The 21,257-nt window shown below is 42.3% G+C and overlaps 1 protein-coding gene across 1 annotated transcript in view; it reads right to left on the bottom strand.

Annotated features, from left to right (window-relative positions):
* The window catches only part of LOC106036443 (protein FAM169B), a 269,050-nt gene that overhangs the window by 133,492 nt on the left and 114,301 nt on the right, over nucleotides 1–21,257 (bottom strand). Inside the window, exons 19-23 of the mRNA XM_067003776.1 lie at nucleotides 18,290–18,838; nucleotides 14,420–14,533; nucleotides 11,849–12,901; nucleotides 9,857–11,527; nucleotides 8,987–9,150 (exon numbers count right to left, since the gene is read on the bottom strand). The gene's annotated coding sequence lies outside the window, so the exon portion shown is untranslated. The remainder of the gene's footprint in view (nucleotides 1–8,986; nucleotides 9,151–9,856; nucleotides 11,528–11,848; nucleotides 12,902–14,419; nucleotides 14,534–18,289; nucleotides 18,839–21,257) is intronic.

The raw sequence follows: 21,257 nt of genomic DNA, 5'->3' as shown, positions 1-21,257 counted from the left end.
CACTGAGGGTGATATATAGGCATTAATTACACCATCGTTTCTGAAAAAGCGCCAGCTACACTTGTCATTATCAATAACGTAAGAAAGCACCTTGTCCAACTAATGGGCAATGTTTCACCACCACCTTTGAGGAAAGGAAAAGAAAAAGCTCTAGGGGAGAGCAAGAACCTGCCTGCAGTCAGATGGCAGCTTGGGGGCATGCCAGGAATGGGACCGACCTCTCTCGACTCCCACACCTGCACTCTTGTTGCCAGACGTTGTTCTGCCATTCAATCAACTTTCCTCAGGTTTTACCTGTAAACACAGTCTCCCCAAGTCTGCCTAAAGATGTCACGGGCAATACGCGTATATATATCCACATCCATATATATTACACACACACACGCGGAGTCCGCCTTTCTTCATAAAAAGGCTTCTACCTGGATAAGGGCACTTGACCATACTGAGAGCAGTGAAAGAGACTGAATTTGTCTTTAACCTATGGATTTTGCAAGTGCTGACTGCCAAAACATGTTTTTTCAGCTGGTTGGTATACCGGTCTTTCGTTAATAACCATTTTTTATTATCCATTAGTGTACATTAAGCTAAAAAAAATGGATTTGGAGCAGGGATCCCATTCTTCTTGTTTTATCTAATTTTCTTTTCCCAGAGGAAGTTTATATTTTTTCATTCGAAAGGGATAGAATTACTGCAAAAGGGTCTGTCTGCACAAACAGATCTAGCTTTCTTTCCCTCCTCAACAGCTGGGTTATTATTAGAACTGGCAGAATAATTCATAATGAATAATTTGACACCTCTTTTTCCACACATATATCACAAGTTGCCCACATTTATTTGTTACTCCAAATTATTAACCGCAGACTTTCTGCCAATAATTCCCAAAGGGATATTAGTGATACAGTATCTTCCTTGTCCCCCCCATCAGGAAATCCCTTCATTAAAATCAGAGTGGGAAGCATTAATTACCCCTTATTTAAGGGTAATAACTCATCATCTGTAATCACTCCTCAGATAGATGCTAGTGTGATGACCCAAACTACTACAGAGTTTGAATTTAGCTTTGGATGCAGATGAAAATTCACTGCGAATATGAGGAAGAGCAGTTCCAGATTCTGGGTCATGTCCTTGTAAAAAGAAACTTCTGTTGGATTATGGTCTTTTCAAGACTGCCTGCATCCGTGAGAGATCACTTCTGCCTTGTCTAAAAGACTCAGACAGGAGCCATCGAAGTCTTTAAGCCACTGAGCGTGATCATTGCACTGTGTAAGCTCTATTTTGAAAGGTTAAGTGGGACTTAAGCACTGAATAGACCTCGTTTTGGTGCCCAGAACAAAGGTGAATATAGACCTTTGTGCATTTGGTGGCACGTTGCATACATTTCCTTTTGTGGCCTCTTAGTTTTCATCTGTAGCGACGTGGGTCAAACATAGCTCCGGGGACACATTCCTGCTAAGCCCCTAGGTAAATCAGCACGCCATTAGAAAAGACAGCCCACAAACACATCCATCGCACCTCCAACGTTGTATCTCCTCAGCAGAAAGACAAACACACGTTTCTCTTTTGTCTGAACGGTAGAGCTCACTCCAGCACCGTGTCAGTGGTGCGTATGAAAAAGAACCAACCGAGACAACTTCTACCTAGAGCAAGTACGTTGCAATGGAAAGCTTAGGACAGCCTCAGGTACCTAGTGGCATTAATATATGTTGAAACCACTCACAGAACACCCCGGCAGGCTTGTAAGCCGAAGACAAACACCAGCAAATGTAAAAAACTTCTGGGTGCAATACCAAGCCTATGGCATACGGGTACAAACACCAGCAAATGTAAAAAACTTCTGGGTGCAATACCAAGCCTATGGCATACGGGTACAAATGCAATAACCAAATGCCCAGCCTAGAAACCACAAGAGCTCACAATCCACTGAGAGTTGCCTGTCACCAACCGTACAAAAGCTTTTAGTTATTTTAAGTTCAACAGGTGAGTTTAAACAACCTGTTTAACATAAAACAGAAGGCTAAAAACCACAAGTAAGCTAAACATATTGGCATTCTGGCACCTTATGCTGAATAATTCATACATAAGGTACTGCAGAAAAGAAACATATGGTTTTGGTCCACAATGACTTTTTAAGCAGAACATTTAAGAACCAACCTCATAGTATGTGTCCAGCATTAAACGTCTTGTGCAGAGTCAAAAGAGATTAGCACAACTGCAGTCCACCTCGATCTTCACCATTTCCCATGGTGATTTGTATTTCCTTATTTGTTTTATCCATGAAACAAATGGGGAACGCTTACAAAATCACATCTAAGAGAAGATTTAGGTTGCTACCCCTACTCCAGCACAACTGTGCCCACATGGGCTTAGCTCATTTTGACACACTAATGGCAGATGCAAATTTGATGTATTAGGAGACCAAAACTCTCAGAACTAAAGCCTCTCTTCCCAAGGTGGGCAGCAATTGCAGTCCAACCCGTCTGCAGAGGACTTGTCATGCTACAGTCATCAGTGCATCAATTCTCTCCTTGGTTGTTCGGAATAGTGTCCCTTACTGAGCACCATATGCATGTCTGATAGCTGCCATTAAAAATCATCATTGCTCACACCAGAACTTCAAATACAGTCAGTGGAAAATAAACTCAGAATCCCAGCATGGTAACTGCTGGCAAATGAAGAGTTTTAGCGCTATACTCAGCCAAAGTACACAGCTACTTTACTCTTGGCTAATGCTGCATCCTTTCTGAGACACCTAAACCTATGTGCAAAGTGACAGCATTGCTGCAGTTACATCTTTAATCACAGCAGTGGTTAAAAGCCAAAAGTAAGCTAAACATATTGGCATTCTGGCACCTTATGCTGAATAATTCGTACGTAAAGTGCTGTAGAAAAGAAACATATGTTCTTGGTCCAGAGTGACTTTACCATAAAATATTTAAGAATTAGCCTTGGATGTATACATTCTATAGTAACCCATTGGTGTGGTCAAAGTCTATCTGCACCTACATGTACTCATTCAGTGTGCTGACAGAGCACATGTATAGCAGAGATACAAATCCATATAGCAAATAATTTTTTTCCATGTTATTTGAACATTTTGAGCACTTCTTTCCAGTGGATCTGAATGGTAGCCCACAACGTTTCTCACGTGCACTATACGAAGCAACGTACAAAGCTGTTCTTCCTCTACAAACACAGCAACAAGGATGTCAGAATTTACCAGTCCTTTACAGCATCCAGCCTGACTTGTATGGTTTTACATTTCCACTCAAGGTCTTGAATCCAGAGTCATCACACAACAGAGCTCAGAATCAGGCCCGGTAAATCTGGAAACACACCCAGACACATGCACGCACAGAAGAAACCTTTTGGCATATCCATGAAGAATAGGCCTTCCAAAAAAACATCCAGTATACAGATGAGCCCTCAAATTAGTAGAGAAAGCATGACGACTTCAGCAGAGGTGGCTGATGAAGAGACACACACATATACACCTCTGCCACCAATCGTGCTGCTAGGGCATTCATCAAATTAAGTACCACGAGGAACAACACCTCTGATATCTCTTCATTTGGGGCTCCAGTAAATGAGGCACTAGATTAGGCCTGACAGAGGCCTAATGCAGCTTGAGCTTTTCCTGGTGTAATTAATTGGAACCTCGCCAGCTTGACAAATTGGAATGATGAATCTATCTTGTATGAATGGGAAAAAAAAATGCATAATCAGTCAAAGATTTAGTTAAGACAGCTTCTCTCTGACTCCCTGCCATAGCTAAATCCATTAAGGCGAGGAAACATCACTTTAGGAAAAGGCACTGCTCTCCGTATGTTCAATTTATAACTTTTTGTTCTTGAATTTAATGGAGCAGTCAACCTGGACAGATTTGACTTTGGAGGGGTGAGGAAGGGGGAGGTGGGAAAGGTGGTTTTATTTTTAGCATTCTAATCTTCCGTGCGCCTGGATCGTCGGGGAAGGAAAATCGTCGCTTCAGTCTGAACGTGTATTCATGGTTTTGTAATTTAAATCGCGGGGTTGCATGAGGGAATCTAATAAGAGCGCCCCACGTACTTTGCCACCAAGCTGATTTTGTGATAAAACTTGCTTGTCAAGTTTGTCCCCTACTCACTTGTTTAATTGCTGGTAACATTTAGGCTCCGCATGATGTGATAGATTGACTGCTCTGCCAGCACTGCTTTTTCCTCCCTAATTACCACCTAGTTGTGAAGGCCCTTTCCTGACACACGTAATGGGGAGGCAGAGGGAAAACAGGTTTGCTTACTTTTAAAGTCTATTTGTATCATTCAGCAATTATTTCCCATATATTTAATTTAAACCATGTGCCTCCCCCCCCCCCCCCCCATCTCACTTGTTCAGCCATAAGGCTTGAATGTTGAAAAGTCGCTTCAGCAGCTAATATCCCTATTTGCACTGAATGTTTAGAGAAACTTTACATTTCCTCTTCAAGGCCACGGGTTGCAAAATAAGTTATTTACACGCTGCAGAAGAAATGCTCCTCGGGTAAGTGAGAGCTGACAATGATGGTTTAGGTTTCAAACAATCCCGAATCCCTCGTTGGCTCACACATGCTAAAGTGCTAGGCAAATGTTTAGCTGACATAATGCAAACGATCGGCCGCAGATTTATTTGACAAACAGTTGAGCAGACAGCCCTATGCCGCACTCACTCGTACCCCACACAACCCCGCCGGAGCCAGGAGGATTTTGCTGGTGTGGATGAGAGCAGAATTAGACCCAAAGAGCGCGGTTCGCACACTGAGCCCCTCGCTTCTGGCCACTAGCCAGCCTGCCAGCCACATTTAAATAAGCCACCTGCTGAGTGGGGAGTTTAAAGACCTAAGTGCTCGGGAGAGCTTTAGCTTGAAAAGTATATTGAACTTCTGCAAGAAGGCGTGAAGTGACAGGATTTCAGCGACAAGGAGTACGAGAGGCCATATCACGGTCCTGACCTCAGGTTCTAGGGCACACACAGAGAATAGTGCTCGGGCTGCTCCCCTACCTTGCCAACGCTATCAAAAATACATAGGGGAGAAGCTCTGCCCAGAGACCACTATTAAACACGTTCCAAGAAGTGAGCTAAACACAGCAGACGCTCAAATTTATTTTCTTTGATATACCTAATAGTGTTATAGAATGGGAATGCTTATGCAGAACACATCATTTCCTGCTGTTTAAAGATTGTTGTGATTTTATTGCTCAGAAGAACTGGGTTAGCAGCACAACTGGCAGAAGTCCTTTCCCACTGCGATCACCTTGCCACTAAGCCTTGTCTAAGGCACCTTGTGATCCCTCTCCACTCGCTTCCCAGCTCCTTGCTGACATTAACCAAGTTGTCTTTAAGCACCTAGATGTTGAAACGAGACTTCGCTCTTTCCACTGCTGATTATGTGTGAAAAAAAATAACAACTTTCTGTTATTACCAATCTGGCGACAAAAATTTCCCCAAAGAGAGAGACTGAAGAAAGTGACAGAAAGGCAAGCAATTCTGCTGCGCCAGTCTGTAACAACAGCAGATTGCAGGAGTGTTATTTGGCTCTTTCTTAGCCCCAAATTGTTCAAATCAAATCTACCCAAGTTATAGCTGCACAGACCACTGGGAGAGAGGCTCGCTCAGCAGCAGCCCCTCCAGCAGTCCGGCTCTCCAACCAGATTGCTTTTCCTTTGAACTTCAGACAAGCACACCTGATGCATCGCATCCACCTCGCTAATCCAGGGACACAGCCACACTCTTTCCTCATTTACACTATTACTTCTTAACTTTTCTCCTTCTCTTTGTTCAGAAAGCCCCGATACCAGTGGAAACCAGCAGTTTATTTTTTATTTCTTTACCCTCAAACTGTCACATGAATGCCTTCTGACTTTGGTGGTGATCCAGAGCTTGTGATGTCACGTTCAGCAGCTGATTCACAGGCCATTACTCACATGACTGCCATTCCCCTTTTAACCTCCCCAGCCCGGGTTTAAAAACCAAATATCCCCTTTGCTATCTTGCTAAGGACCACTTTGAAAACTTAATTCAAAAAAAAAGATGTTATTTTTGGCATGGAAGAGGTCTTATCTAGATACAGGAGAACACGACAAGTAAATTTAATGGCAAACGCCTTTAACCCTCACTCATTACAGTACAACATGGCAGTTCTGTGCCATTTAGGGGTTAACGATTAGCCAACAAAAGAGATGCAGCCAAGCAATCTATGCAATATTACAGCAACGTATTTGCCACAGGAGGTCCTCCTGTTCCAAGGGGCTCTGCAGGCATGGTCCCCGAGTGATTTGCATACTAGGTCACCTTATTTCTGATCACATCTCAGCCCCTGCCCCGACGGTGGGAAGAACGTGCCCATCGCTCGCTGCATCCTGCAGTTTGCCAGCTGGGATTTGTCCCATGCTTAACAGACAGAACAACCAAGGTCAGCAGTGGGCTGCTTTACCATAACGCTTGGAACCTCAGGAGGTTCCAGAGACTATGAAAGCAACCTGTGAGGCTGTGCTGTTTGTGCATGCACACACCCCCTGTGCAGCACCGCCCTGCAAATCCACATGCACACCCAGCACCTGCCTTGCTCTTAGCTCGCTCTTGATGCAATCACAGAAATATTCTAAAACACACAACCTGCAAAACAGAGGTCTGATTTTGAAACATCCCTGTGTCTGGGAGTTTGGCTCCAAAGGGTATTTCAGCCTGTTAGAACTGTAAGAATTTCAATTCAGGCTTTGAGTTCATTTTTTCTCTAACACCACATTCCCAAACCCTCATGCACATACACACACCAGCCCCTTGTCCAGGTTTCTTTTTCATACATAAATATATATATATATATATATATATTTAAGCTATCCTTTCTACGCAAGGAAAATCTGTCTCTGTCTCTTCCTAGTCATGTCCCTATTACAGAAGATCCTGTTCCAATAAATGATTGGTACACGCAGAATACATTAAAATGAATTATAATAGCAGTCCGATCCCCAGTGCTTTGGCAGAACCTTTCTGTCACAGGTGACAGCTGGTTCCCTTGGGTTTCGCTGTGGAGAGAGAGCACCAGACCTCAAAACTTAATCCAGTAACTTTGTACAAACCTGACCAACTACAAGGAGCATTCAGCTTTCCCGCTGTCCCTGCACTAGTGAAGGCATACCTCAAAGGCTGTTCAACAAGCCGGCATATGCAACTTCATCTCAAATAAATGTAAATGCATTTTTCCATATATTATGTGATTACAGCCTCTATCTGCCTATGGTGCTATGTTTTATTACAGGCCACCAGAAATAATTAGCTGGTGACCCAGAAAACTGATATATAAAATCCTTTTAATCACCAATATGGCTTTCAATTATATAGTGTAAACTTATTAACCTTTTTACTGCTGAGATTTGATTTATGGAATTCCAGCTGCATTAACATTACAGGAGGAGATAGAAAGTGTCTTGTACGACACGTTGGGATTAACAACTGATAGCTGGCTTTGCCATCAGAGTCTCACAGAGCAAAGGCAGCATCCTGCAAGTCCCCAGGGGCTCATTTCCATCAGAGCTACGTTAAAAGTTTGGTCTGTGGAGTGAGAGTGTGTAATTTCTGTCACTTCATATACAAACCTGAACACACAGGCCAGTTACGGCTTTCAGAAAGAGCAGGGGCTGTGTGAGCACTGGCTGCATTCATAAACAGGAAGAGCAAAGATATGGCTGCTTTTGTACCTCTCCTTACTCGCATCATCAGAAATGCTTTTATATTGAATTTGGTGAATTCTGCTGCACGGGAATGCTAAACAGCCACTTTATTCAAACAAAGGTTGCATACAGAGGGAAGAGCTACTTGTTTGTAGAAGACAATTTTCAGATGTGTTCTCCTTTCATTTTAACTAGTCAGGTACTTCCCCTTTTTAGTTGTAGTGGATTTTTTTTTTTTTTTTCTGGAAACCAGAGAGTTCCCAGAAATTCATGGATTGGTCTCAGAGGAATTGTTCACTTCCTCCTGATACCGAAACAGCAGTTAGTGCTTTGTTCAGTCTTAGGCATTCCTCGTTATCTTCCTATGGGGCTGTGTTCCTAGAGATAACGCAGAGATCAACAGGAGAGACAAAGAGGTCTCAGTAAAGTCCTGCTAATTAAAAAACCAAATTGCTAATCTGAGCTAGATGATGCACCAAGATCCAATAAAAGATACAGGCACCCAAAAGCTAAATACTATAAGTACTATGTCATACCAGACCTGATTGATTCAGCCAAGGATGGGAAGCCAGGTATTTTTAGCCCACACACTTGATTTCATACAAGCTTCAAGAACATACAGAGAAATAACGGATCTTGCCATAACTTCTGTTAGCTGCTCCCCTCCTATTTCTCAATGGCTCGTTACTCGTTGTTTAATGACAATAAAATAGAATAGCAATGTTCTGTAAGATCATTTCTGCTGTGAACATCTAATTACCTTTTTTAGTCCCAGTAGGAGTAAAAATTAATAGATTTGGGTAAAATTTTGCAAATAAATATCAGTTTTCAATTTTCAAATCTTACCCTTTTTCAATCTTAAGAAGTGTTTTACAGTTAATGTACCTTTCAGGAATTTTTAATGCACAAACATCCCCAAATGGCACAAAACAGCAAGGTGAAAAAACCAACATTCCACACAAACTGGGGGGAAGTCATCATTCACGTGGGTTTTTGTTCTTCAAATCTGAAAAGCTCTGAAAGCCCCAGCAAAGAGAGGCTCTGTGGGTAGGTGCTTTGACAGCCTGCGTAACAGCCATCATCTTTATAGAAGGGAAATGCCAACATTTGCCATCATCTTTCTGAGAATTAAATGTTAATGAACGAGACACAATTTTCCCCATCTGCAAAACAGGCAACCCAGTCCCCTTTGAGCAGTCCTCGGGTCACTGTTTCAGTAGATTTTCACCTTTGCAGAAGCGTTTCACTCCAACCCACACACTGGGCAAAGACCCCCAGCCAGATTCAGACTGCCTGGCTCGTACCTGGACATCCAGCAGGTGTATGCCAAGGTCAGCTCTGACGTCTCCTCCACCAGGCACAATTCTGTGTGCAGCAGAACAGCACATGTTACCGCCATCCAACCCACGCCGCCTCCTCTGAGTGCTAATAAGGCCCGTCACAGGGACAGTGAGATTTTAAGCGTATTCTGTGAAACAAGGAGAATAAAAATCAATGACACTACATAATCCAGTCAGTGCCTTCCTTTGCTCACAAATCTTCATTTGTTCAGCTGAGAAAATTATGAACTGTCTCGCTCTAATACAGTAAAGGCGGTCAATGACAATTACAGCACAAGGAGTGATAGAGATGGTGCTACGATTCTGGGATATTCTCTTCTCCTGAAGACCATTTATAATTTTTAATAAAAATGGTAACGCTTTATGATAAGTGGACATCATTTAATGCTCAATTACTATGAAATTCCTTGGGAAATATATATTAAATGCAGCAGCTCTGTATTCATACCAGGAAGGTTCCTTGAGATTGATGTTATCACAGCGAATACTAGGGGAATGTCAAGTCCAACATTCAATATTCTCACCCTCTAGGTCAGGTATCCTTTCTTCCCCTACCCTGACATTTGAGATGAGTCCTTATCTACTCAGAGAAGAGCCCCATGAATTACATACGTGCTGCATTTAAAATAATAATATTTTTGCAACACAGACCAGCAAGGTCTTCAGCAGCGATTAACTGAGACACATCTGAATAACACGGAAAGGTACAGCTCCTAAACGAACAATTTTCTCTTGAAGGCCAACAGGTTTCTAAACCCCTACATTTATAAAGGAAACATTACTACAGAGAAAACATAAAACCTTTACAGCAGAACTAACTTCTCTTTAACTTACCAAAGGCTTCTCTTAGCAAGAAAAATATCCTAAGCTTTATCCTCCATGTGAAGAGAGAATTACACCATTGCTTCCTTTGTTCTACCTTACCATCAAAGTTCACGACAAACACCTGAGTCCTCGGCGTTGCTGAGCCCAGGTGGGACTCCTCAGCATGGCAGAACCTCCCCGATCCCCCACAGCTGCCCGCAGTTATGCTTTCGGCCACAGATGTCAGTGCTGTGAATCACCACGGCTCTCTCCTGGCAGGTTGAGGGAAAGCTTGTTTGTCCCCGAGGTATTTGGGAGGGAATGCAAAGGGGATGTGATCAGTGAAGCAGCAAATTGAACCCTAGCAATGGATGGCCAGACCTTGCTGAAGAAGCCTTAACCCAGCGACTCCCACGCTTTGTTCAGCCCCAATCTCTGTTAGCAGCAGAAACAACAAAAATGGCTGGGCTTGGTTTGGGAGATGCTTTAGGGAAGCTGAATCTGAGGTTATCCTTTCTTCCTAGACATATCCGCAGCCAGGGTTGTTATCTGAATGCAGTCCTTAACTCTGGATGTCAAATCTGTCGCCCGAGGGTGGTAGGTAGCTACCTGGCCTCTGTGGGGACAGGGTGCTGCCGCTCGGGTGCTGCCCTGCTCGCCCCGCAGTGCAGCCTGACAAGATTAGATGAGACGTGAAAGATGCAGGTGTCAGGCACAGGTCGCGGGAGCCTTCGGTTTGCAACACTGCTAGGATCCAAAGACAAATGTAAAGCAGCACGTCTCTTCCCAGGTAATAAATACCATCAGCGGCTACTTAGCAATTTAGGAAAAAGCAACAGCATTTGGAGAAGGGGGGCATCCTGAGTGCTCTGCTAGAACATCCTTCCATTTCACCTTAAATCATATTTTGCATCTTCTGCTGTAATGCTATTTATCCCAGACCTCCGGGCAGCTTAGACACCTGGCATAATAGCCCATTAATTACTTCAGCATGGGAAATAAATTTTAATATCTTTCTCTTTGATGCTAATTACTAACCACTTCGCACATCCATACACTGATTCTCCAACTGCCTCTTCAGTACCTCAAGCAAATACCCACATCAGTGGTTCATCCTTCTTCTTTTTAGATACAACAGGCTTTATTTTACAGTCTGACTTTAATTGATGCTTCCCTCAGTTCTGGGTGGCACATGATCATGTTTGCACCCTCATCCAGGGTCAGCGGTTCATTTAGGAACTCGGGATAAGGTGTTTATATTTTGCTGCACTCACGTTCTCATCCTGTTAAAGGTGATTACAACATCAAGTTTTGTCCAGTGCTTCAGTCTCTGCGGATGAAAGATGTTATAAGGTATAATGGTGGTAGGTCAGCACTTTCAATAAGCATCCATCTGTAAACAAGTCCCTTAAAATACTGCAGCAGTGTGAAAGGAAGCTGCGTCCTAATTGGGTATCGTGAAAAGCCATAGGGCTTATAAATATAATGTGTAGGTTATCTGTCTTGCCAAAAAAGAGGAGGTTCGTTATATGAAGGACACATACTTTTCCTATGATTCAGCATGGTAAGTAGTCATTCCTAATTGGCTTACAGCTTAGTATGAAATATTAGGATGCCACACAACGTGATGACACAGCTGGATTCCTAAGGGAAGCCAAAGGGTGATCTGAGAACGGAAGAGGGACAGGAGCAGATGCAGATCTGGAAAAAAAAATAGTTGTAGCTTACAGAGTAGCATGTCATTCTTTATCCTCCTCCACCCGCGTATAGCATGCTGCGTACAGCACACTGCTCTCCCAGTAGAAAAGCAGGAGACTTGTCATTTCAGAGTTCTTAAATAAAACGTGGGGGAAAAATGTGATTGCTGGGCGTATTGGAACAGGAAGAGGCAGGCAGGCTGAATAAATCCGGCCAATAGCTGCCTCATCATGAAAAAATATACTGCACAAATTTCATCTCTTTGTGCACTGAATGATGATTTCCTCAAATTTATTCTTGACTGAAAAGTACTTGCCAAATTACCTATTCAAACAGTCCGTGGGTCACTCGCAGAAGTTTGGCATTCAGGAGACAAGCAGTTTGACTAGGCACCCAGGTCGGCTGCCGGGGGCTCGATTCCTGGTCCTGGCCTCGATTCAGGAAGGTAATTAAACAGCTGCCCACCTGAAGTCAATAGGGCTATTCACATGAACTTAAGTGCTGCAGACACCAGGCTGAGGGGAATAGGCTTCTCAGGGGGAGATTTTTGCTGCAAATACTAGTGCTAATTCGAAATTCACTTTCTACAAAGTCCTCCTGCAGTCAGCTGAAATTAGCTATATCCACTGTTGTGCCTGCCAGGAAACTTGATAGAATATTGCCCAAAGTGAACATAAAGGAGAAATAAACACAGCAGAAATTAATAACAGGAGTTCAGACCAGTAGGTTGCAGAAGATGTGTTATAAATTTCATCCAGCTGTAATGCAAATTCTGCCAAATGAGTGGGAACATCTCCCTTTTTATATCACTGTCTCACTACATATTAATAGCAACCAGTTACTGATGCGGTACTAAAATATTAATGATATGGTCATAAACCTGAATCAGTGCCTAACTTGGCAGAACAACATAGGGCGACTTTTCAATCACGTGCAAACAAAACCAGTTTTCAGAAACCATTTTGTTACTGCAAGACCATGTGAGCAGAAGTAATTGCATGGCTATTTTAGGCACAGAAATTGTTAGTCTTCCTTGGAAAATCAACAGCCCCATTGAGGTGTACAGTATGGATGCCCAGATATTCATGCAGGGCTGAGAGAATGGCAAACCAGGCAGAAACAAAGTTCATGCAATTAATTAGTAAGATTTCATCTGTGATTTCATCTGCAGCTGGTATTAGTGACTTTTATATGTACATTAGAGAGAATAGCCTCAAGCCCCCAGGGACCGATTGTTTCAGCAGGATTTAGCTCTTTGTTCTGGACTGAGCTGGAATATGCTTCCCAAGTAATGCAAGACATCGAAAGCAAAACCCAGAGCGTTTGCACTTGCCTGATATAAGAGCAGGTGAATGTGTCAGCTCTGCACTGGGTCATCTTTGAACACAACAGAAATTTGGGGATGTTAAGCGGATTTAAAAAGGCTTCTCTTGCTATGGCTCCTTTTATATTTTCCAGCCCACTACCCAAGCCACCCTACTCAGGATGGGGTAACACCAGCTAAACAAGGCAGTCTTTGTGATGCTTGATTACATCTGTAAAAAAGAAACGTCTTGACATCCCCTTGCTTTTCACTTTACCTATGTTCCAGCAGAACTCAGCTGGTCCTTTTTATTATTCACATTTGTCCCTTTCTATGAACATGGGGCCATATATCTACACCTTTCAAACACCTTTAATTGCAGACACAAATTAAGGCAAGGAAGGACAAGCACAGAAGGACTCTGTGTACAATTCCCAATAGCCGCTAGCACCCTGGGAACAGCCTGTCCTGATCAAAGGTGCTAGAATACTGACAAAATATTTTATTTATACATTTCCACAGGGCACAGCTAATGGCTTACTTCCCCTGCCCCATCACAAGAGGCACTGGAGGATACTCATATAGCCAACATTTTATGGAGGTGTATCACACTAAGCCAAGGTCTTTGCTTAAAAGAAAGGTCTTTCACTGCTTCTTCTCAGAGTCATCAGTGCATAAGTAAGCTGATTTTGGTCATGACTAACAGAATTTGCAGAGAATGGCATGAAATTCATTGTGTCACAAAAAAGAAAGGCCTTTTCCTTCTAGATTTCTATTGCCATCACATAAATGAGGGCCCAAAATACCACCAAGACATCACTTAACACGTTGTTGGTCTCTGGGAGGCAGGTCTGACCAGTGAGACAACGTCGTCATTATTTGCTGACCAGAGCTGCTGCAGCCACATAGAGCAATGATAATCTTTCTTCATTATATCTGCAAGTAGATGTCATCAAGGTGTGACCGACAGAGTGAGTGATCATAGGTTTTCCAGTGCTCTCAAATCCATTGGCTCCTTGTTTATTAATGACACAGTTGAAATTGTAGCGTTGCTTCTGCTCAGGTGGGAGATGGCAGACATTTACCTGATTGACACCTGTCATTAGCAAGTTTTCTCAAACAACTGAGGTGGTAAATAATGCAGTCTTACTGCAAACCAAAATGGCTGTGGTTTACAAGTTACCAAAGCAGGAGAAAAAATCCACATTCTGAAACTTCTAGTGAAACACTGGAACTGCAGAGAGCAGTAGGAGAACCTCTAGGCAGTCATTCATTGCTGATCTCAAATAACCAGCTTCCAGCTCCTAACAGAATGAGTGGCAATTGTAGTATTTCACAGCTCCTTCCCACAACAAAACAATCAGCATTAGCGGAGCACCAAGAAGACAATTATACCTCCAAACACAGCTACTCCTTGGACAAAGTCCATGGCCTGCATTGGCACCATGATAAATCTGCATCTTACAACTGTAAAGAGCAGCTCCCACAACATCTCCCACATCTAAAGCCTACTCCAGAAAATAAAATAAAATCCTCTCTTGGATGAAGACAAGCCAAACATAACTCATTCCTTTATTCTTTTTCTCTCTTACCATGCTTTACAGATGATTGTTTCATCTCATTCTTCTGTTTCCAAGAAAGACCTTTCTAAATCCTCAGGCAATATTCAGAGCAGGCAGATTTTTCTTTGAGTGTTCAAGGCTGATCTGATCAATTAAAAAAAAAGGTTACAGTACATTTTAAACCAAATACCCCATAGTATACGATCTCTGAGGTCATTTTATAAGAAAAAATATTTTCTGTCAGCAAGTAAATGCAAAAAAAATGGTAATGGGGATTCGGCACAAACCCCTTTCTCATGTGTCCTGTGGGATTTCCAGCATTGTTCTCTCTGTTAAAATGGTTTAAAATGCAAGGGTAACGCTGCTGAAGTCCTGAACGTGCGAGTTTTGTTCTCTGGATGGAAACTAAGTGTTACAAATCACACAAAATTCTTCCAAGCTGTTTTGCCTCCCCACATTTGTCTCCATTTTCCCTCGTGAAAGCTACGAATCCTCTCCAGCCCCAGACTTCCTCCCAGCATGTGACGCACAACAGGGCCCCACAATCTTATCTGAAGCTTTTTGTGCCCAGGTGCAAAGTAAACTTTCTGCACTACTGCGACTCCCTTACAGGGTTTAGAGTCTCTCTTTGCAATAGAAAATTTCCAGTGCAGTACAGCTGCTTCCACGAGGTGAGTGTTCCCTAAGGCCTCGGGAATCAGCACTGACATAATGTGAAATTTGCTTCCCCCTTTACCAACTCTGGCTAAATAAACTCATCTTCTGTACAGTAGGACACACTTCATTTTCCTGTCCTTCATTTTCTTCTCCCTCTTGTTGATTCCAAAAGGAGACCACATAGACCAACCATCACAGCCAATTTGATTTCCAATTTTCTGGGCAGCTTTGCAATCACACTCCATTTGTCACCTGAATGCAGTATCGAATTTGCAGCCTGGGTGTGAATGACTTCTGGAATTATCTCCCCTGGACAAGACACCAAAGCAATTCAAAAGCAAGTAAACAGAATGCAGAAATACCCCTGAATAGGATTACTCAGGTTTCTAAATCCTAATCCTGTTACTTCAGCAGCTATCCATTTCTCTTTTCCTTCTTCCCTTCTGGCTAATATTTTCCTACCCAGAACTCAGCTCAGTATTGCCACAACAATGTGATATATTCTGTAAAGTTTCTAGGGCTGCAGGAACATTTAAAGCTCGGCAAGCTCTATCGTAACACCAAAATACGTTCTTGACAGCCACTGACCCCAAAAGCTGATGTGATCAAATGCATCCCTCCATGAAAGAAAGAGTAAGACCGTTATCAGTTTTACCATTTTAAGGAAAATAAATCCTAATCCTTTGCCTTTCTGTGGTATTCCTCTAATTGCTGTTTCCTTACACATTCAAACATCCACAATTCGGTCCCGTTGTCTGAATGTCACTTGGAATCAAATCAGTGTTGCGGATACAACGTCTTTGAACCTTTTAGTCCAGCTGTGAACTTTGGGCTTAATCCTTTAGGGCGTCCTTGTCTAGCAAGCTTTAATGTATATTAAATTTTCTAAAAGGAGAGCGAAAGTGGTCAAAGCAAGCTAGTGCAAGATTCTGTGTTTCATAAATTAATAAGCATCACCAACTGCATTGCTTGACCCTTTCAACTCTGTGAAATTAATATAAGTAGACAACCAAAGTGCACTTGGCCCCTGAAGAGCCTTGGAAGTTCACTTAAGCAATCCAAGTTTCCTTAAAGTTTTATAAGCCAGCTTTTAAAGCGAGTCCTTTGTACTTATTACTGGTGACAGTGAGCATTACAACAGCCAATGAACCTTTGCTGACTTCCGACCCCAATATGGTAGAGCACAGTTATCAAGGGAAATATCAGAATCAGAGCTTGTATATTACATTGAGGTCCTGACTCTTGAAAGAGCCCCCTGTAGACTCTTCAGAGTATGTCAGTGAAATAAACAGCTAATATTCTCAGACATCTACTTATGATGTACTGATATTATTGTTTACTTAAGCGCTTTTGGCATAGTAAGCCCCCACCCCCAACAAAAGGGGAAGCCTCTTAAGAGGAAAGCTGTGGCACTGCCCGTTCCCTTGCAGCAAGACGATATTTTAAGATCTTTTATTTAGCCCGGAAGAACACCCCGCTTGGTGGTGGTGAGTCAAGCAACACTAAGTCTTCATCTTAAGCGATTAATGGATTTAAATTATTAACTGGCATTAGGTAGGCATGGTGAGGAATACACAGTCTTCTCTTAGCCCGCTGCGCGGGGTGAGGCTGCCTTGAACAATGAGGGAAATGTGTATCCACACCTACTGCGCCTTGGCATTAATTTTGCAGTCACTTGTAAGACTCGAGTTAGCATCCTGTAGAAATAAGATATCTCACCCTTGCCAGCTGATTATATTTTTCATAATGTAAAAGGTTCTTGCTGAATTATTCAGGTGTTTTTCCCACTGCTTCAAAAAAAAAAAAAAAGGGAAAGAAAAAAAAAGGAGAGAGACAGACAGAAAAGCTAAGGCAGGCTCTTCATAGGTACCTAGGAATAAACAGGCTGTCATGCAGTTGTGCCCAGTATTAATAATTATTATTGGGCTGTAAAGCCCAATTAATGATGATGCTTAAGGTATTTTTTTTTTTCCTGAATGGCAAGTTGAATTTCTAAAACCAGGTGGGTGATGAGAAATCACAGAGATTGTCTGCTGAAGGACATCAAACTCTTATTGCAGGTATTCCCCTCCCTCAGCAGTGAAGTCAGGGAGGGCAGGTGTTGTCTGTTCTCTCTAGCTATTTAGAAATTTGGGTGAAGCTTTTGGGGATGTTTTGTGACACTGGTTTCCATTTGTTCAACTCATTTGTCTGCCTAGATCTAGACACTGACAGAGACAACAATATCATTGCATGGAGAAAATAAATACTTAAACAGAACATACACACTTTATACGTATGCCATAACCAATCATACATGAGAAATTAAACCCACATAGGGAGCAGAATTCAACTCTCAGGAAATAACTGCTGAAATTTCTTACCAGAAACAAAGAGAGCAAAAAGAGGCTGGAAAAATGAGGTACTTTCGATGAATATGGCTCACAGATTCTATGTAAAATGAACGTTAACAGGGACAGGCTGGTGGCAGGGTTGCAGTCCCTGCCAGGCAAACGCTTCCTTAAGAACAGTGAAGTTCATTTAGCAACTTCCTGATTATTAGATAGAAATTGGACCATAACTGAACCTTGAAATATTTTGAGTCTATTCTGAAGCATGTTGTTCCCATTCAGGTTTTTGTGAGTGTAACCAGGCAATGATTTTTGAAAATGGAATCACACGGCTTGGTCATTATTGATAATGCAGCTAATCCGAATTGGTTTCTTTATGTCCATTGCCACCCACAGTTATATTAGTTGTTTAACTGAATGGCCTAATACTGAAGGAAAATGGGCTATATTCAAATGAATCCCATGCACTGGCTGGCCAAATAGTTTAAGGGGCCACTCCAGAGCAGCATAAGAAGGCAAATTACAAAACTTTTTGCATAAGAGAAAGTGATTTCTTCATTTAGGAGTGCTTCATTTGAAAACCAGTCACTGACAGGCCTGCTGGTTGCTGCCTTTTCTCAGAGCTAATACTCTTGCTGCTTGCAAGCAGACCACCAGCAGGTGCCAGAAGGCAATATCCATTAAGGCACAGAACGGGGCATTTTTTAAAGGAGGTGACAAAGGAGGTCTGTGTTCCCTTCCAAGGAGTGAAAGCCAACTTTGTAAATCCTGGTTTCTGGTTTTCTACCTGAACTTCTGAAGAAGGCTCTGGTAAATGCTCAGTTAGAACTGGTAAAATACACTCTGCATAAGCAACAAAGTGTTTAGCTCCTCGCTAGCTCTCTTCTCCAGAGAACCATCTGTGTAACTCTACCTGCAGTGGAAGCCAGACACATCTCTCCCAGCTAGGAAGCTGCTTCCCTTGGAACAGTTCAGCTTTGGAGAACTTACAGGAGTTTGGAGATGGGACATTAATTTGTTTTCCACCTTTCCTCAGAAGATTTCCAGGCTTACAGAGCTGATGAATGAGCACTGTCTGTGCAGATCCCGTATTCATCCAGGCCTGGGACCCATCTTTGTCTTTTGGCTCCCTGGATCAGAAAAGCTCGCTGGGTTTGGGGAATTCCAGAGCTGCCATCCCACCCACTCAGGTCTTCTGCAGAGCACGTCTCGTTAGCTAGCTGGAAAGGAAAAGCCCCTTTTATCAAACCCCTGGGGCTAACTCATATCGAAAATAATCTGTTCTTAGCACTATTTGAGGCAGCTTTCAAACGATGAATGAAGAAGAACATTCTCTGTTGCAGAGTTTTCTTTGTTTTTCAAGTCCTTAGAGTGAGTTTGTGATCTCCGAAATCCCAGTACTAGGAGCACTGTCACTTTCCACTGAACTTGCCACTGTTTTCTTATGCAGAAGGCTGAATGTCTTGAAAAAGAAAAGTACACATTCATTTGTTATCCTGGAAATATATGTTCAGAGTATTTCCCTAACTACGGTAATTAACTTGGGGTCCACAGCTACATTTTATTTCTTCAGATAGCATCTAGTACCAAATGCAGCAACCCTGACTGTCCATGAACAGTTCAGCCACACAAACAACTTTATAATAATGTGAAGTAGCCAAGGTATGCCTGCCTGCCTTCATGCACTGGTTTTCAGTACGTGCTCGTACATGTTCTCTTTGAAATGTCTTTTTTTTTTTTATTATTTTTTTATTTTTAACTTTTCTAAAGTTTTGGGGTGCTTCTTCTCTTTCAGTTTTAGTAAATTTTCAGCTGGGTTTCATTACCTCTTGGGAAGAACAGAGATGAAATGTAATTAAAATATTTATAGTTTCCAGTTTCAAGGCAACTTTTCCTAAATACAAACAAATAAATAAAATAAAATGGAAACATGAAAATAGGGTTTGATCAAGTGCTCAAAAATTTCAGTGGCTAAAGAATGCTAGTGTGTTATTAACAATTTCAAACATGTTTAACCAGAAGCTGGTACAATATTTTTTGAAACAGCAAACCCTTTTCTGACTGTTTTATCAGTGAAGCTTATTTAAAGAAAAATCTAATAAATGAATAGGAAAAATACTCTAGTGAGACTAACAATTAAAACTACAAATACTGCACTTGGATCAGGAACTTCCATTTCCATGGTAAGCAAATATTAATTTCAAGGATATAACTTAGTTGCTGCAGCGTTACATACATCATATGTTGTACATTACATTGTACAAACTACTTCTAATGAGAACAAATACCGCCGGTCCAGTCCCTCAAAGACTTCCAGACACATAACCCCTACTGATTTCCCCTGAATCATTTCACTCGAGGGTGCAAGCACAATTTGCTTGCTCAGAGCTAGATGAGGAACCTCTGCACAGCGCTGCCTTCTGATACAGAGATATGCTTTGGTCCTTCCAGCTATTGGGGTCATCACCATTTTAGGGTTATATATACCTTGCCTGCCACAGCTCTGGGGTCCCACCTTCCAGCCTTGCACCTAGAGGACACCATGTCCCATCTGCACCACCGATGGTCTTCACTTCCAGCCTCCTGCCTCCAAGAGGGGCCAAAAGGGGCAATCCTGCCTAATCAGCTGTGGCCACAACGGAAAGCAATTGCCATTTCCCACTTGTAGAAGTGTGTTCCTCTTCAGGTGTCTGCCTGCTTTGATCTGGGTGTACATCTGCCCGAGGGAATGGAGTCCGACATCAGCTTCCCTGGGGGTGAGATGGAAATGGCTTCAGGGTAGCCCTTGTGATTCTTTTCTGCCAGCTAAGGGAAGGTTTGAAATGGGAAAAGTTGGACCTCAGCATGTCCCTAACTATTGAAATTAAAGCATAAGAGAGGGGCTAAACCTTCAACCACTAGAAAAAAGGTCTGGTATTAGCTTTCAGCTATGCCAAATAAAGTCTAATTAATCCATTCCTGCCCAGGTAAGCCTTCAGCCCAGCTCTCCCTTTGGGCTATTTGTCTCCATTAGACACTGCAGCAAATTCAAATATTGCATTAGCCCCCAGAAGAAACCCGTCCTACACAGCCCAAACACACTGCATCCCCCACAAAGGAAGGAGACTTTTCCACAGCTCCAGAAATATTCATTTGACAGTTTCTCCTTCCTAGGCTACAGCTCTAGTAATTGATCTGCTCTATTATTTTTCCCCATTCTTTCTCTCTTACATTTAAATATGTCCTTCATATTTCTGGAGCTTTTTTTTTTTCCCAGCCTGTATCTCCACTGTTACATTATTTTTCATCTCTGTCCTCTATTTTTCAAGTGTGAAAAGGGTGCTCTGTTCTCTAATATTCACTTCTTTTTTTTTTATTCTGCAAGTACTTTCTTTCCCATCTGTAACAGCCCCTAATATGCACCTCCATTCGATTTTACTTACCCAGCTTGAAACCCTCTCATTCTAATTACCTTTTCAGTTTTCTTCTATTTCTCCCTTGAGATGTCTCAATTAGTGTACTTTTTCTTACTGGCTGTCACCTCTGAGCTACAAGGTGGGTCTAACTCCAACTTAAACCATGCAGAAAATAAATGAGGAGCCGTTCTTGGCGGCCCCGCTGAAGGTGGTGTTACTTTACAAACTAGTGCACCTTTAATAGATGATAAATGGGCAGAAAAGTGGCCTTGTTAATGCAGCAACCCTTGATTTGGTTGCCATGCCGTGTCCTTTCATTACTCAAAGATACAGGAAAGGCAACCTATGCTAAGTCCTGGGTGATATACTTCCATACAAAGAGAGTGAGTAGAGGCTAATTAACATAGTTCTGGTCAAAGCCTGAAATTAACTCTTGTCTTTAAAGACCAAAGCTAAAAATGTCATTTGTCTTGCCCGTAATTGTGT

Source organism: Anser cygnoides, chromosome 11 (genome assembly GCF_040182565.1).
Source record: "Anser cygnoides isolate HZ-2024a breed goose chromosome 11, Taihu_goose_T2T_genome, whole genome shotgun sequence".
Lineage (NCBI taxonomy): Eukaryota > Metazoa > Chordata > Aves > Anseriformes > Anatidae > Anser > Anser cygnoides.
This window is presented reverse-complemented; position numbering and strand designations above follow the sequence as displayed.